Here is an 18,097-nt window from a genome sequence, read left to right as displayed (position 1 = left end):
AGATCTATATTTATTTATTTGAAAGATGTTTTGTAATTGTGTTTATGTAATATCTGGGTTAGTCTTAGCTGGTAGACTTTCAAATATTTTATGTTGTCTGCATTTATTTTAAAATATGTGAGTTTTTGAACTCACATTATCTAGTTTATTTATGCCTGTGAAAGATACATGTCATAGAACACATCCCTCATGAGTGGAATACCTGACATTTTTCCAAAGAGGTCCAAGTAGGGATATACTCAATTCCACAGCCATTAGGAATGAGACTTTTCTCAGCTATCATATGCTCACACTGATCAGCAATGATCAGTGATATTGGTGAAACTGATGAAATTCCATTTCTAGGAAATGTGGATCTTATCAGTGTGGAATCTTGAACTTGATTCTATGCAAAACGTCAATCACATGTTTTTTTTAATCTTGACCTTAGTTTGCATTGACATGATGACTTTGCCTAATTATACATGGGCTACAGTGTTCTGGAGCTTCCTCACGTGCCAGTCTGGAGCCTAGGGAAGTAGGAAACACAATGGAAAATCAAGAAGCTCACTTTTCAAATTCTGTGAGGTAAGTGCTTTCTTATTCATAGTTAAGTTTTCTTAACCAAGACAAAAATGTCTCTAAGGTCCCTTGCAATACCCTGTATAAAGAAGAAAGTGAATGTAGAATTAAGGAAATTCTGTCTGTAATCATTGCACACCAGCCCCATGCTGAGATAATTGGGTTGTTTTAATTTGTTGACTTGTAAAATGATAGGCTGGAGCAGTAGGTTTGAATATTATAATAACAAATTTGAATATAACCTTTAGGGTGACAGGCAGGATCCTTAGAGCCTGTGAGTAACTGGATGGTATAGTCTCAGCAGGAAGAAAAAGTGATTTGGTCATCATTTTGCAGAGTTGTGCTCATAGAAAGTAAAGATTTCATTGAACTTTGTGCGACCTTGGACAAGATATTTCCTTTCTTTAGGTTTCAGTAGCATCACTTGTTAGATGAGGTACTTGAACAAACTGACCCCTTTGCCCCCATTCTACCCCATGACATTCTGAGATCCTAATTGGTTTCTCCTACTTTTTTTTCCATTTCTGCCTGCTTTTGATCAGGTCATTTCATCACTTGTTAGCACCTTTATGACCATATAGAAGAGAGAAAAAAAAAAGAAAAAGAAAACTAGTCAGCATTGTATCTTATTAACAGTTTTTATGAATTTTTTTCAGGGAAGAAAATTAAACCTAATGGATAAAAATGAGCTCTGCAGATTATCTGTCAGCTTACTTAACCCATGCTATTTCATTCTCAACTTATTTGAAAGCAATTATCTATAGACTTTTAAAATAGATGCCAACTTATTCATAACACTGAGGGACAATTACCCCATGAAACTAAGGCAAGCTACATTCTGTTGTCTAATTGTGGCTATACTTTGAAAAATGTGCTTCCAGAATCCATTCAAAGTCACATAATCATAGAAGTAAATGAAAAAGATCAATACAATATATGCAAAAAATTTATGGAAAGAGAGGGAAATAGTTTGACAGGTTTGAGACTGTTTTTGAGGGAATGTCTGGTTAATGTATTTCTTATTCAATAGCTTTAGGAAACTTGAAAAGTCTCTTTTTTGAAGTAGACACCTCCTGGATTATTCTTTCTGCAACATTAAATTCCCCAGACACATTTGGTCCCTAATGGTATTAAAGTATTAAGGTCTTTGTAAGACCTCTAAAAAGGTAGGGGTATGTCAAAATTCACTAGACTCCTGGGCAAGTATAATGTATTGTTTGTATTCTTTTCTATAAAGCCCACTAAGGGCTAGTTCTCTGCTACCAGAGAAATGATGAATTCCATAATTTACAAGGTAGAGAAGTGACATCCATAGACCTAATGGCATACACATCATTATTGTCCAGTTTTCCCCCCTATCATCTAGCCAAGGGATGCTAATTTCATACTAGGTGCAAGTCTGGAGTGATTCATTTTATTGGCTTTGGTCAAATCTAGGACTGGTCAGGTACAAAAGAGCGAACAGCTTGCTATATCTCAACATATTGGGAGCCATAAAAGTAAAGTGAAACTAGGCCAAACAGAAATGCTGAATGGGTATCTGTAGAGAAAGAAATGAAATCATCTCTTCTTATAACAGTCAGATTATAGGACATATTTGCCTAGTGGCACTGCCTGAAGCTATGTTATTTGAAATAGGTTAAAGGGTCAACATAGAAAATGAGTAAACTAAATTTAGGAAATATAGTTATTTGTCCAGCTATGCTGTTTGCATAAAATATAAAATAAATTAATTTTGCCTTTCAATTGTACATGCTTCCAATTATGTTTCCATACAGTGCAATTATTTGCTACTATATCATTAAGAATTTATTAATCCCTAACTTTCTATGTGCCCTGGGACATGTGGAATACAAATAAAAAAAAAAGAGGAAATTTATATTCACAAATAATTTAACCTTCGATTAAGAAAAAAACAAGAGGTCCATGTAAAAAGTTATTGATGAATCATTTTAGTCATGTGCAATTCTTTGTAGGGTCACAAATGTTTGAATTTTTTCCAAAGATATATACATATATATATGTGTGTGTGTATATATATACATATATATATATGTATATATATACACACACATATGGAATAGATACAGAGGGAATCTATCTATTTATCTATCTATCTATCTATCTATCTATCTACACACAAAACTGTCAAATGTGAGTTAGGTTGAAAGGGATGATATGATCAGGGAGGGGGAATCAGGAAAAGTTTCATGTAAAGCGTAGCCATTTATCTGGATCTTGATCCAAGACAGGGATTCCATATGAAAAGCAAGAAGAAAGTCCATTCAAAGTATAAGGAAGAATCATTACAAAGCAGACAGGATAAAGAATGAAAAGTCTTGCTTCTGAGAAAAAAAAATTTCCACGACCAGATGGATTTACATGTGAATTCTACCAAACATTTAAAGAACAATTAATTCTAATACTATGCAAACTATTTGAAAAAATAGGGAAAGAAGAAGTCCTACTCCTTCTGATACCTAAACCAGATAGGATGAAAACAGAGAAAGAAAATGATGAACAATTTCCCTAATGAATATTGACGCAAAAATCTTAAATAAAATATTAGCAAAGAGATTATTGAAAGTCAACCCCAGAATAATATACCATGACCAAGTAGGATTTATACCAGTAATGCAGGACTGATTCAATATTATAAAAACCATCAACATAACATAATTGACTACATTAATAACCAAATCAACAAAAATTATATGATTATCTTAATACATGTAGAAAAAGCATTTGCTAAAACCCAACACTTATTCCTATCAAAAACACTAGAAAGTATAGGAATAAATGAATTTTTCCTTAAAATAGTCAGTAGCATCTATTTAAAACCATCATCAAGCATCATATGTAATGAGGACAAACTAGAACCCTTCCCTATAAGATCAAGAGTGAAACAATGTTACCCACTATTGCCATTACTATTGTATTAGAAATGTTAGCTTTGGAAATAAAAGAAGAAAAAGAGATTAAATGAATTAGAGTAGGTAATGAGGAAATCAGATTATCACTCTTTGCAGATGAGAGAATCAATTAAAAAAAACTACTAGAAACAATTCACAACTTTAGCAGAGTTGCAGGATACAAAATAAATTCACAGAAACCAGCATTTTTATATATTACCAATAAAGTCTAGCAACAAGATATACAAAGAGAAATTCCATTTAAAATAATTGTTGATAATATAAAATATTTGGGTGTCTTTCTGCCAAAGTAAGGAATTATATGAACACAACTTCAAAACACTTTCCACAGAAATGAAGTCAGATGTAGTCAATTGGAAAAATATAAAGTGCTCATAGGTGGGCTGAGCTAATATAATAAAAATGACAATACTACCTAAATTTGTCTACTTACTTAATGCCATACTAATCAAAGTCCCAAGAAATTATTTTATAGATCTAGAAAAAAAATAGCAAATTTCATCTGGAAAAATGATCAAGAATTTCAAGATAATTAGTGAAAAAAAATGCAAATGAAAGTAGCTTTGCTGTACCAGATCTAAAACTGTATTATAAAACAGTGGCATCAAAAACTTGACTAAGAAATAGAGTAATCAATGGAATAGGTTAGGTTCATAGGACAAAATAGTTAATGTCTATAGCAATGTGGTGTTTGATAAACCCCCAAACCTTATCTTTGGGATAAGAACTCACTATTTGACAAAAACTGCTGGGAGAGTATGGAAGAAACTAAGCATTTACCCACCCTAACAACATATATTAAATTAAGATTTTAATGGGATAGTTAAACACAAAGAGTGATATTATGAGCAATTTAGAAGAAAACAGGATAATTTACTTCTCATATCTGTGGAAAAGGAAGGAATCTGTGCCCAAAGAAGAACTCGAACTCATAAATGAATACTAAATAGATAATTTTGATTATAATAAGTTAAAAAGTTTTTATACAAACAAAACTAATGCAAACAAGATTAGAAGAGAATCAATAAACTGGGGAAACATTTTTACATTTAAGGTTCTGATAAAGGGTTCATTTTTTAAAATATATAGAGAATTGACTCAAATTTCTCAGAAGTCAAGCCATTCTCCAATTGACACATAGTCAAAGGATATCAACAGACAATGTTCAGATGAAGAAATTGAAACCATTTCTAGTCCTATGAAAAAGTTTTTTTTTTAATCACTATTGATTAGAGAAATGTAAATTAAGACAATTCTGAGGTACCATTACACACTTCCTAGATTGGCTAAAATGACAGGAAAAGATAATTACAAATGTTAGAGGGGATATGGGAAAACTAGAACACTAATATATTGTTGGAGGAATTGTGAACGGATACAGCAATTCTGGAGAGCAATTTGGAACTATGCCCAAAGGTTATCAAACTATACTTACCCTTTGATCCAGCAGTGTTTCTATTAGCTTATATCCCAAAGAGGTCTTAAAGTAAAGAAAGGGACCCACATATGCAAAAATATTTGTGGCAGCCCTTTTTGTATTCACAAGAAACTGGAAACTGAATGCATGCCCTTAAATTGGAAAATGGCTGAATAAGTTATAGTATATGAATGTTATAGAATGTTATAGAAAATAATATTTCTATAAGAAATTATCAGCAGAATGATTTCATAGTGGCCTGAACTGATGCTAAATGAAATGAGCAGAACCAGGAGATCATTGTACATAGCAACAAGATTATGTAATGATCAATTTTGATGGGCATAATTCTTTTCAACAATGAGATGATTTGTGACTCTTCCCATGATCTTATGATGAGAGCCATCTATATCCAGAAAAAGGACTGTGGGAACTGAAGGTGGATTACGACATAGCATTTCACTCTTTTTTTTTTTTTTTTTTTTTTTTTTGTGGTTTGCTTGAATTTCATTTTTTGATCTGATTGTTCTTGTGCAACAACATAATTTTATTTTCCCCACTGAGACAATTGGGGTTAAGTGACTTGTCCAGGGTCACGCAACTAGGAAGTGTTAAGTGTCTGAGGCCAGATTTTACCTCAAGTCCTCCTGACTTCAGGGCTGGTGCTCTATCCAATGTGCCATCTAGTTGCCCCAGCAAGATAATTTTATAAATATGTATGCCTAGTTTGGATTTAACATATATTTTTACCATGTGTAACATATATTGTATTACATGCCTTCTAGGTGAGAGAATGGGGGGAAAGAGGGAGAAAAATGGAATATAAGGTTTTTCAAGGGTCAGTGTTGGAAAAATTATCCTTGCATATGTTTTGAAAAAAAAAAAAAATTCAGGGCAGCTAGATGGCGCAGTGGATAGAGCACCAGCCCTAAAATCAGGAGGACCTGATTTCAAATGTGACCAGACACTTAACACTTCCTAACTTTGTGACCCTCAACAAGTCACTTAACCATATTGCCTCAGGGGAAAAAAACTTCAATTAAAATAATAAAAATCATAAACATAAAAAAGTATGTTAAAGTTTTTTTTTTTTTTTTTGATTTTTTTTTTTTTAAAGAATGAAATGTCTTGTATTAAAAAAAAAAAAAAAAGAAAGTTCAGAGTTTGGCTAGATCTCAAGAGTATGAAAGGGATTTGAAAAGTAAATTGGGGCAAAATTTTGAAAAGTTTTACAAAACTAAACAAAAGGTATTATATTTGATTCTAGAGGCAAAAGTAAGATGTTGATTGCGTAAGAGTGTGACCTGGTAAGATCTTCATTTAAAGAGAATTACTTTGGCAGCATTGTTTAGGATAGATCAGATTGGAGAAATATTTGAGTAAGGCTATCAACTAATAGAATATTGTGAAAACAGGAATGATGTAATGAATGCCTGAAGTAATATGGGAGATGTGGGATTAGAGAGAAGATGCTGAATAGTTTTGAGGGTAGAACTAAATGATTTCCAGCTCTCTCTCTCTCTCTCTCTCTCTCTCTCTCTCTCTCTCTCTCTCTCTCTCTCTCTCTCTCTCTCTCTCTCTCTCTCTCTCTCTTCTTCTCTCTCTTTTTTGGTGAGGCAATTGGGTTTAAGTGACTTGCCCAGTGTCTGCAACTCTAACAATCTAATCTGAGGGTTCTTATGGGTTAATACTGAAAGGACACAATTGTCTTACAATTAACTTTTTTTCTTTAAAATTCAGCTTTTTTCTAATCAAGAAATATCTCATGAAGATAAGTGAATTATGCTCAAAAATATAACATATATTTGTGCTTACATGTAATAACTTACTTTTTACACAATTACATCTAATTGTGCATATATATATATATATATGATGCATACTCACTTGTCTTTTTTTTTTTCTTGTAAAAAGAATAATGCTGAAGTATGAACTTGGGAGAAGCAAATGATTAGAGTACTTTTGACAGTAGTAGAGAAGGTTAGAAGTGGCATGGATCGGGAGTAGGGTAAATAATGAATTCTCTTTTGATATATGGAGTTTGCTATGTCTTCCTGGAATCCAGTTTGATTTCTCAAAGAGATGAATAATATACAACATTATGGCATGTCGATAGCTATGGAGTGTATTTTAGATTATAAGATAATAGAAGATAGTGGTGTCATAAAAAATTATAATCAAGAGAGTATCTGAGAGATTAGGATAATTAGTAATATCAAATTCAGCAGATAGGTCAGCTATGGATTGTAATTTTCATCACTGGAAAAAAATTTCCACAATGATAATTCTTCACATTGTTGAGAATCATAGGTCCTCTAAATAGCTATATAAAGTTCAAGCATACTCTGAATTATTTCTTTTTTTAGGAAGTAAAATGATTTCTTAAGGTCCCTTTAAATTAGAGATCCTTAACCTAGGATTGATAAATTTTTATTTTATTTAGTATATATATATATATATTTTTTTTTTTTTCTTAATAGTCCTATGTATTTCATCTCTTATTCTTAAAAACTTTCTGAAAAGGGATTTCCCAGGTTTTGTCATATTGTTAAATGTGTCTTTAATATAAAAAGATTAAGACCCCATGGTCTAAATCTATGAAACTGGTTGTTAATACTGAAATGGACAAAAGACTGGTCCCTCATGCCTGGGTCAAGGGGCCTCAGGCTTATAGGAAAATGTTGCTCAACTATGTTCAGAAGGAATGCTTGCCTAACAATGTCAGACATCCTGTAAACTCCCCAGCATCCCCCTTCTCAAGTGAGAAGTCCAGTCACTGTTGTAACAGCAAACCAGAACAAGAATTGCTTATAAGCCTGTCTCTACTTGCATTTAGGACAGAACTTGATCCAGAGATCTGTCCCGGCTGGTGAATAAACTGCTCTCTAAATTGCAACTACCTCAGCTGTCCTCAATTTTATTTCCTGGGATATTTCAATACTCACCTGCCAGAATTGTTTTGAGAAAATGTTTTGTAAATTGCAAAGCATTATAGATATTCAATGGATCAAACTATTATTTTACTACTCGATGCAGAATATATACGGAAACAATAAATTCTTTCTCCATTTTGATTCTTCCAAAAAACAATGTTATAAACTGCTAAAAGATTTTAATTTCTTCCATTCCATGTGCTATTCTAGGTCATATTTGACTATATAAATGAACCAATAACTCTCAATCATCATTGCCCTCATATTCAGTACTTTTTTTTTTTTCCCCCCCAGAGGGGAGTGGGGGAGGGAGATAGGGAATGATTATTTTTAGCAGGACACTTTGGTCTTGTGGATTAGTATTGGAAGGACACAATTGTTTCTGTTTATCTCTTTTCTATAAAATCCAACCAATTTCCAACAAAAAATACCTCTTAGACATACCAAGTTGTATTTACATATATAACATATATTTGTATTTACATAGATTACATATATTTTTCTTTACATATGATAATAATTGCATATTATACAATTACATCTAATTATGCTTACAAATACATGATGCATATTCTGCTCATTGTTTTCCTTCTTGTAACCATAAATTCTTTGCAAATTGCTTAACTAGCTGGGATGCAAGAGAAAGCATTCATCCAAAAGATTAATTGAACTTATTACTAGTACTTCCATTAGCATAATAAAACCAAATTAAAGGAAACCAAGTTGCTTTTTACATCAGAATGCTGTCAGTCTCCAAATACTGAATCTTTCCATTTGCAAAAACAGATTTTTTTTTCCAAATTCTCCGAAGTTTTTTGTAGCTTAAAGTGCCTCCCACTCAAAAGAAGGAAACTGGGTTAGGTATTATGTGAAGCTGCATAGCTACAGTAAAATAAAAATAAATAAGTAGATAGATAGATAGATAAATAAACAGATAAATAAATAAATAATACATGAGTGAATAGATAAATGGATAGATAAACAAATAAATGGCTGAATTAATAAATAAATAAATAGATAAATGAACAGATAAATAAATAAATAGATAGATAGATAGATAGATAGATAGATAGATAGATAGATAGATAGATAGATAGATAGATAAAAAAGTGGGAGAAAAAGAAAACAGTTGCATAAATGGATAAGATCCTATGTAATTTAAAAGAATATTTGGGCATTATTTCTGAGTAAATTTAACATCATTACTAAATCCCTCTTTGAAATGCAATACTAAAATTATCTTGCTGAATTAGTAATGTAAATCATGAAGTTTCTTGTTTAAAAATATGTTCTCCATCTGTTTCTATTTCATTATGAACATTATTTATTTTTTTTAAACAGTGCTTTTACCTTCTACATATAACCTTATAGTCTCAGGGTGAGTTTGTTGTATAGAAATTTGAAATAACTATGAGTGTATATAGTATGGAAGGGGACTCATTTTGGTTCAAGTTTCTGGGTAGTTTAACTCAAAGAAATAAATTACCTCAAATAACTCCTCATTTTGGTTGACATGAAAATTAACTTCATCAAAGACTGATGGATTCAAGTAGCCTCAGATGAATCTTATTTTTAAATGGTTTATCCCTATCAAAAGAATAAGCTTCCAACAAAACTATTGTTACATTACATTAGTCAAGTGAGAAAAATGGAATACTCACTCAGGACAGGAGCTGTCATCTGTATTTTTCTTCTTCAGACAGCAGATGGCACTCCTACATTTTCAATACATTTTGTTCATTTTTACCTTCCCTCACCCCCCCTTTTTTTTTTCTCCCTTTTCAGGAAGATTTTGCTTTAGGGGTCAAATTTCATCTATGTTTTCAATCATATAAAGTATAATTGAAAGCTTTCAGATATTGATTAAAACTCAGACCCCACTTTCACATTTCTCTTCACCTCATTGGGTAAGGCTATTTGCCTGTTTTTAGAAAATGACTTTAATAGTTCTATCTTTAGGGGTCAGAGTAATAATAATTCTGTACAGTCATTGTAGAATCCATTGAATTTAAAATTGTCATAACTTTCCGGTGAGACATACAGAGCAAGATTTCATCTGTCTATTTGGTATTTTCATTAGTATTCTGTAGATTGGATAGATTATCCATCATTCCTAAGAGATTATGTCTATCTGTGAATGAGTTTGGTGAACATCCATAGCCTGGCTACCTGTAATGAATCCTTATTTTTGCTGTAGTATCAGATTTCTAGGTCGCTAGGTCAGAATAGCCCCATTCCTCTTCCTCTCTTACACTATCACAGAAATTCCGGCAAAAAAAAAACAAAAACAAAAACAAACAAACAAAAAAACAGAACTTGTGCCATTAGTCTGATCATCACTAGCACTTTTTTTTTCTTTTATCATTTTATTTTTAACATAATTACTTTAACAGGGTTTCTGTTTCTCCTTTTAATAGAAAGCTTTGGGCGGGGGTTGTGTATGACTGTATAATAAAAAGACTTGCATTATAGATTGATATGACTTTGTTTAAATGAAAGCTTTTAATAGCCTTTGCAGACCCTTCCTGATAACCTGCTAGTATTGTGTAGGAATTGTACTTTCCCAAATAAGTTTAAGGCTTTACTATATTAAATATGTGTGTATATGTATGTGTATGTGTGTCTGTAACTATATCTATATTTAGACATCATTATCCCTTTCTTCCTTCCCTCCCTCCCTTCCTCCCTCCATCCCTTCTTCCTTCCTTCCTTCCTTCCTTCCTTCCTTCCTTCCTTCCTTCCTTCCTTCCTTCCTTCCTTCCTTCCTTCCTTTTTCTTCCTTTCTTCCTTCCTTCCTTCCTTCCTTCCTTCCTTTCTTCCTTCCTTCCTTCCTTCCTTCCTTTCTTTCTTTCTTTCTTTCTTTCTTTCTTTCTTTCTTTCTTTCTTTCTTTCTTTCTTTCTTTCTTTCTTTCTTTCTTTCTTTCTTTCTTTCATCAATTTATTTATATAGAATGTAACTCAAAGCTTCCAACTAATAAAGCTTAAAAATACTATGAAATGTTGCCTTTACCTTTTCAGGTTTTATACTAACTTTGTGACTTTGGGGGAAAAAAAAAAACAGAAAAAAAAATCTCCTGTTTCTTTCCCCAAAGAGCCGTGTAACTTACAGAAATAATTAATAATATTTAATTATAATATTCTCGGTTTTCACTTTTACTTAAATTTATGGCTCTAAAAATAAAAAAAAACTATTTCTCCCAGTAAAAAAATCAAATTGTTGATACTTGATTTAATGAACACTTACTCTAGCTCCAGATTTTTTACTGAGATGCCCCAGATTTTCCTTGTTAATGGCTGAGAGGTCTATTGACCTACAATACATTGATTATCTTTGTTATGCTAATAGAAACAGCTTACAAATTAAGTAGTAATGTGCTTAGAATGGAAAAAAAAAGAAGTGACATAATTTTACCAAACTGAAAGCTAGAAGCAGTTCTTGGGAATGTTAAAGTTATTTCCTTACTGCATGTTGTCTAATGTGTTGCCTTGAGGTTCACACTTAGGTTCTGCAAAATTGAGGTATACTGTTAAATACTAAGAAGATTCCTTATAGGATCTCTCTCTTTCTCTTTCTCTCTGTTTCTCTCTGTCTCTCTCCTCCCCCTGCCTCCTCTCTCTTTTGTCAGTAGTTTGCATTTCTAAATAACTGTATCCTTTGTGGAAACAGGTTCACAAGGAAAGAAATATTTTTAATGAATAAAATCTTTCAAAGTAATTGGCTGAGGAAGATGAAGACTATGGCACATTTATTAAGCTTAATTCCCTGGAAGAGAAGGACCAATTATAGAAGCACAATTGGAAGAAACTTCAGATGCCAACAGGTATAGACTAGTTGACAGACTTGTAAGTGGTCATGCAGCCTCTTCCTAAAGATATCCATCCAGACATCACAATCTTATTATGTTATTTGCTTATTTCATTTTGAGACAGAAATTGCTGTGAGGATTTTCCTTGCATGGAAATGAAATCTCCTTTTTGGAAACTTTCTGCTCATTGATAATCGTTCTGTCCTTTGAGGCAAAACAAAACAAACTCATTTCTTCTCCCATGATAAACCTTTATACATATCTATACAGAGGTCATAATCCCTTCCTAAAATCTCTTCTCTAGTTTAAATACTTTAGTTTCTTCAACTATTCCTCATATGGTATGGTTTTCAGCTACTTTATAATGTTAGATAATAATGTCCTTCACAAAATATGAAAAACAAATCTTAACAAGATATTTATCATGCTGCTGCTAACAAACAATAGTGAATGTGTGCTATACTTATAAGGAGAAAGAGGGAAGAATATATTGTTGATACCACATATCTATACAATTCTTACGACAAGGACTATAATCCTTAAATTGTTCAGGTTCATCTTTAGAAAAGATACCCAATTATGGAATATTATTGCTCTTTAAGAAATGACCAGCAGGAGGAATACAGAGAGGCTTGGAGAGACTTAAATCAACTGTTGCTGAGTGAAATGAGCAGAACCAGAAGATCACTATACACTTCAACAACAATACTGTATGAGGATGTATTCTGATGGAAGTGGAAATCTTCAACATAAAGAAGATCCAACTCACTTCCAGTTGATCAATGATGGACAGAAATAACTACACCCAGAGAAGGAACACTGGGAAGTGAATGTAAATTGTTAGCACTACTGTCTATCTACCCAGGTTACTTATACCTTCCGAAGCTAATAATTAATGTGCAACAAGAAAATGGTATTTACACACATATATTGTATCTAGGTTATATTGTAACACATGTAAAATGTATGGGATTACCTGCCATCGGGGGGAGGGAGGGGATAATTTGGAAAAATGAATTAAAAAAAAAGAAAAGATACCCAAGTGGAATCAATAGTCCAAGACACTGATACAAACAGAAAAACCATTAATTATTGGGTCAAAATCATGTCATTAGGCTTCACATGATCCATAGAAATACTTGAATCAGAGAAGGAGCATAGTGGAAATATTTTTTCACAAATAAGAAAACAATCTGGTAAGAATAGGTATAAAATAAGGATCTCAATGAGATTTATTGGCCTACTTTACAAGATCCAGAGTTTAGTCTATTACAGTAGATGATTTTTTTTTACCTTGTTTAATTTATGAAATTTAATCCTTTCACTCCTTTCAAATTGGCCATTACTAAGAGTCACAAACTATAGTTCCTGATCTTTATTTTCCTTCCTCAAATTATATTAGATCATATGGATCATATCATATGACCCATATTTTTATTCCTTAAATCTAAGTGACTTTCTTCCTCATTTTAATTTTACCAGAAAAGATTTATACTTACGCAATAGTTTCAAAAGTTCAGGGGCCCTACTTCCTCACTTCAACCTCTCTCTACTGCCCCACCTCAGCATATTCTTCTATTTTCTAATTTCCTGATAGAAGGATAGTCTCCATGATTATTTGTTTTTTATTTACTTTATGAAATACATCTTTCATTGTTTCCAAAAACATTTCATTCTTCTTGATTACTTTTACTAGTGGAAACCAAAATGTAATTGTGACTACAGAGGTATTAAGTATCAGCAGAAATATAAACACTGGGTACTTTCTGTGGGTCACTGAAAATTGAATTGGCATAGGTAATTGACACCTCAGACTTCTTGCCTGACATTCCCTTTAACTTAATTGGCTACCCAGTTACTTATAGTCTCTTATCAAAGTTTTATTTGCTTATATTGTGGCTATTACTTTTGATTGTGATATAGAACTAATTTTATATGCCGTCTCTGATCACAATTAGCAGAATTCTGCCAAAAGAAAGCACTGCTACAAACAGAAGCTGCTCATGCTGTTGTCCATTTTAGTCTCAAATATTATCTAATTATCTGATTTTCATTTTTCTATGTTTTTTTCTTATATAGCGACTGAATAGTCATCCAATCTTTCCTTTAATCTGGCTAACATATTTGCATATTAATTGGAGGGAGAATTGTTACCAATGCCAATTAATTCAGCTTGCTTAGTGATTTCAACTATACACAGTACTAATACTGTCAATTTTGCCAAGTTTTATCAAGGTATTACCATGTTAAACATCTATGATGGGAATTTTTAATATGCTATCTAAGGATAGAGTTTAATACATCCATGGATTTGGATGGGAAAATGTCTTGAAAATTATTGACTTTCATTCTAATTATGTATATTATTTTATATACTTAAAAACATTATTTTAAGAAGTCTATAACTTTTACCAATTTGTCAAAGAGATCCTTAAATTACAATAAAAAAGAGCCTCTGCTTTAGAACTTGGTGACTATGCATTTAGACTCTTCAAAGTATTGTGGGAAACTTTTATTTGGCCTAACAGTATCTTCACAAGTATTCCATGGTATATTAATGAATAATGAAATGGTGAGGGAGGAGGGATAAGGATATGTTGGATCATATGTATTGATGTCCTTATTTTTTTTTTTATTTCTGGTTTCCTATGACAGAGCTTTATATTCAAATTGCCAGTAGAGCAGTACTACACGAATTTCCGAGATTATGATTAAAAAAATTTCTGATACAGCTGTAGCTTAATTTCTGACATATCATTTGTTTTGAAGCTCTGCCTCATCACTTTAAAACATTTTTGATACCTTTGAGGTCACAAATGGGACAATTGACCAACTCAGATGTAATAAAGCGGTCTCCATTGTAGACTTTTGAAATATGCTTACTTTTTTTCACCTTAGTATTTTCTGTCTATCTTGGTCTGTCTGTCTCTCTCCACCTCTTTCCCTCTCACTCAGCTTCTTACCCCTCTCTTTCTCTATTACTTTCCTTCTGTTTCTCCTTCTTCCTCCTTTATCTTTCCCTTCAATCCCTTTCCTTCTTCTCTTTCTTTCTTCCGTTTCCTCTTTCTGCCCTCTTTCTCTCTCTAAGTTCCCTGAAATGGAATGTGCAAGTCAACTCTTCTGGTTAATTAATCAAACAGCAATTATTAAATAGCTACCATGTTTCAGGGATTGTAGATACAAAAACAAAAACAACAAGAGATAATCTCTGCCTCCTAAAAACTTGCATTCTTTTGTTAGACAATATATTGAAATAGAAAATAATCAATCCCAACTGTTTTATTGGAGAAGCAGTATTAACATCAAGACAAATCAGGAAAAGAATATATAAGATGCATGTCAGAGTGCTTAGCTTTCCTCTCACTTTCCCACAACATTCTAATATAGTATTCATTTGCCTTACTCCAAAGACTAGTATAATTTCTATCTCATCAAGCAAGTTATTTGTTATGGGAATCAGATTCAGAGTAGTAGTGCTCCTGATTAGTTATTCCTTCTTTTGGAAGAAAAAAACTTATCATCAACCCCCTACCTCAATCTTCCCCCAAAAACAACAACAACAACAAATTGGTATATTAATGTATGTTACTTTAGACACACATGATATACAACAGATAGCTTACTATTTTAAATCCTCCATCACTGATATAAAATCTATGCTACACAACACACACACACACACACACACACACACATTTGCACACATACACACTTCTCTGTCTATATCTATTCATCAGGGTAATGATCCTTTGTTGTTGTTGTTGTTTGGTTTGGTTTGGTTTGATTTGGAATATTTTTATTCATTCATTTCTTCTTTTTATCCAGATAATCTATAATATGCTTAATGACAATACTATTTGTTTCTGACTTTGTTGATATTTACTCAAATGTTTTCTATGATTTCCTACTTTGCTGAATTTTATCAATAATATATTGCCTTAATATACAATAAATTCTCTGTTGCCTTTGTGTTCTTTAAATGCATTTAATCTTTTTGAATAAATTATATTCCTCTAAATCCATATTCCAAGTCTTATAAGTGCCCATGAGCTCAAATATGACTCCTTGTCTTAAACTCTCTAATTCAATTTGCACGTTATCTACATTTTTGGCATTTGTGTGTAGACATTGAATGCTATGGTTTTCATTGCTTTCTCCTTTTTTGAATTGTATTTCTTATTAATTCTAGGGATGTTTCTTGTTATTTTTCTTCCTACATTATCATTTCCCTCTAAGACAGCTATTGTTATAGATATACAATTAGTATACTTCCTGCTTCCTTTAATTTTTTAAAAAAATATTGTAAATGCAAATACTCTGATATAAAACCAAGTCTATCACTACAGCACAGGGACCAATTTGATAAAAGGCCATAAAAATGGTCTAGGACTTCCAGAATGTGATTTATGGACTGGAAGATCCAGTCATGTTCTTTATAACAAGTTCTTAACTAACACTGAAAAAATGAACTAACCACTATACAAATATTACAACTTCCATGCATGATTTTAAGCCTCTTTGTCTTTTGCTTCACCTAATAGTATTTTTCCAATTACATTTAAATTAGTTTTCAACATTCATTTTCCACTCTCTCTCTTTGTTCTCTTCTCCTCTCTCCTCAAGATAGCAAAAAAATCTGATATAGAGTATATATGTATAATCATATTAAAGATATTTCTACCTTAGTCATGCTGCCAAAGAAGAATCATAACAAAGGGGAAAAGCCATGAGAAAGAAAAAAAAATTGGTAATAGTTTGCTTCAATGTGCATTCAAACTCCATACCCCCCCAATGTGGATAGCATTTTCCATCATGAGTCTTTTAAAATTGTCTTGGATCAGTGTATTACTGAGAACAGCTAAATCTATTATGGTTGATCATTATTTTGCTGTTACTGGATATAATACTATCTTTGTCTTATGATATATTTTTAAAAAAAAATCTAGATTTCAGCATGGTAGTTTATGGCACTTTTTAAAGAAAAACAAAAAGGACATATTGAAATTTCACAAAAAGTCTTTAGTCCAAAACAGTGTGAATTCATTTTTTTCTTTATTTTCAAAGATAACTCTGATACTTTACATAAAATTAAAACAAAAATTAGACTTCCAGTTCAAATCCCAGCCTAACCTTCTGACTTCCTGCATGGAAGTTGCTTTTTTTTTTTTTCCTTTTAATTAAAACTGAGAGCACTACTTTTATGCCCAATGAGTATCTGAGTATAAACAAGTTCAATAAGGCTGTCATTATTAATTCTACCAGATAGAGTACTTTTTTGATCCAACTTGTACTTAATAGCAATGCCAAAATGACTGTTGTTACTGCCAGCTGTCCAAGCAAGAGTCTTTGAAGTTTCAATCTTATCATTAGCAGAAAAGAAGAAGAAATTTAATCTTCTCATTTTGCCATATTGACCATCTAAGTTCAATGCCATTATCCACATGTGTGCAGCTAAAAGACAGGGCAAAATTATTCTGAGACAGTTTGGATGGTTTCCATGTAAACTCACTTGATAGCCAGTAAGCCAATATTCATAAGCTAATAGAGTTCAGTCTAAGATGGCCAGTTTAGAGAAATCAAAGTCAACATTTCCACCAAGATTGAAACAGTCACATTTATAGGAGGCCTTTAATTACCACCCCCCTCTTCCTATTTTGGATTCAAAGATGGTGTTAAGAGTGACCTTTAAATCATCAGCCATTTTCTTCATGCTGATTTTTGTCATCAGGGATTATCCCTGTTCTCTTTTTGAATGAAGGTAAATTCATAAGCACAGATCTTATATGTGGTTTACAAATTAGCAAAAAAAATATCTGTATCAGTTTATGAATGAAGAAAAATGGAAAATTCCATTAGAATAGTTGGTTCCTAGATATATTTTAACCATACCAAAATTGTTGAAGACACCCTTGGCAACATTTAAGTCATGGTAAGTTGCTGTGTTACATATTTCTTCATGAACTCTTGCACTTGAAAGTTTTCCAATATAGATAGTAGCCAAAAGGGTAGGAAGAGCCATTTCTTTTAATTTTTGAAAATTTGGATATGATTTTGCAAAACAACTACCAGAAAAGATCATTTCACCCACCTTTTTCAGGTGTACTTCATTTTTTGCCAAAGCCCTCCACTTCTATTATGGTAGGCTGGAACTCTGTAAAGGTATATTTGAATCACCGCATGGTGCTTATGGCTGTGCATGCTCAATGTGGTGTAGTGAGGTAATTGTACTGAAAGATTTTAGGGCTGAGGGAGGGACAGAGAGCTCTTTTTCTCACAGCACTTCAGTCATAGCTCTCAGCCAAAAAATACTTCAGACTCCAGATTCCAGAGTCCAGACTCCATCTTTGACCAGCCATATTGTGGCTCTCCTGCCTCCTTCATTTCTCCACCTAAAGACCAAGGATTCTGGCTGATCCCAAGATTCTCCAGAGAGTTAGCCTGGACATT

The 18,097-nt window shown here is 32.5% G+C and overlaps 1 non-coding gene and 1 pseudogene across 1 annotated transcript; both read right to left on the bottom strand.

The window, feature by feature from the left end:
- Window positions 1–612: 612 nt before the first annotated feature.
- On the bottom strand, window positions 613–743 carry LOC141552353 (small nucleolar RNA SNORA70). The gene has a single exon (XR_012485149.1). It is a non-coding gene; the product is annotated as a small nucleolar RNA SNORA70 (small nucleolar RNA).
- Window positions 744–16,750: 16,007 nt separating this feature from the next.
- LOC141551127 (non-selective voltage-gated ion channel VDAC3-like) lies at window positions 16,751–17,669 on the bottom strand (annotated as a pseudogene).
- Window positions 17,670–18,097: the final 428 nt, after the last annotated feature.

The sequence above is a fragment of the Sminthopsis crassicaudata genome, chromosome 1 (assembly GCF_048593235.1).
Source record: "Sminthopsis crassicaudata isolate SCR6 chromosome 1, ASM4859323v1, whole genome shotgun sequence".
NCBI classification, from domain to species: Eukaryota; Metazoa; Chordata; class Mammalia; order Dasyuromorphia; family Dasyuridae; genus Sminthopsis; species Sminthopsis crassicaudata.
This window is presented reverse-complemented; position numbering and strand designations above follow the sequence as displayed.